Here is a 1,180-nt window from a genome sequence, read left to right on the forward strand (position 1 = left end):
AGAAAGAAAGACAAAGAGAGAGAGAGAGAAGAAAAAAGGGACAGAGAGAGAGCGAGAGAGAGAGAGCGAGAGAGAGAAGAAAAAGAGAGAGAGAGAGCGAGAGAGAGGAGACACTGCAACAGCGGACGCACGCTCGCGCGCACGAATGCGCACTCATAGGCTAACGTTATCTGAACATCTAGAAGATTTCGAGGTGTTTCTGTAATGCCTAGCTGATTTCATGCGTATAGTGAGGGCACGCTGCAGCGGGTATTAGTTCGCACGCGTGCGCTTGTGTGCACGCCAGTGCATGCATATAATAGAACGCTGCTTCAACATAATTTGATATAAGTTTATTCAGTTCACGCGCGGCTATTGCATATAGAAATACGCCCCGAGACAATACACTGACACGCTCAACAAACAAACAACAATAACAAGAACAAGAACACACATAACAAGAACAAGAGTAGAAACTACGACAACAACCCTCTCCTCCTACTCCTCCTCCTCCCCTCCTCCTCCTCCTCCTCCTCCTCCTCCTCCTCATCCCCTTCTTCATTTCTGTCGCTTCTCTTTCTCTCTCACTCTCTCGCAGGCTCGCTATCACCTCATCTCTCTGTCTTTCTCGCTATCTCTCTTCTTCCCTTTCTTCCCCTCTTCTCTTTCGCTCTTTCGTTCTCACTCTTTCTCTCTACCCCTCTCTTTGTATCCATCGCTCAACCCCTTTCTCTTCCTCCCCCTCTCTCTCTCCTACAGAAGAACGCTCTTGCATCATCAGTCCACTATATATATATATATATATATATATATATATACANTCCTCTCTCTCTCTCTCTCTCTCTCTCTCTCTCTCTCTCTCTCTCTCTCTCTCTCTCTGTCGCGTTATCCCGTTCTGTCTCCTCCTCTCTCTCTCGCTTCCTACGTCTCCATTATTTTCATCACACGCACAGACATTCACATATCTCCGCGTATCTCCACATATCTCCACAGACATCCACATATCTCTACAGACATCCACATATCTCCGCTACACCGCCACGTTAGTTGTTGTTATACTGGGTATCTCATCAGGAGTGTGTAATACTTTTTTTTATTGTACACTACTGATCTCATCACATCATCATGTTAATCACCCTCCATCCTCCTCCGCCTCCTTCTCCTCCCCCTCCCTCCTCCCCTCCCCTCCTCCCTCCATCCT

Source organism: Priapulus caudatus, unplaced genomic scaffold, assembly GCF_000485595.1.
Source record: "Priapulus caudatus unplaced genomic scaffold, Priapulus_caudatus-5.0.1 Scaffold395, whole genome shotgun sequence".
NCBI lineage: Eukaryota > Metazoa > Priapulida > Priapulimorpha > Priapulimorphida > Priapulidae > Priapulus > Priapulus caudatus.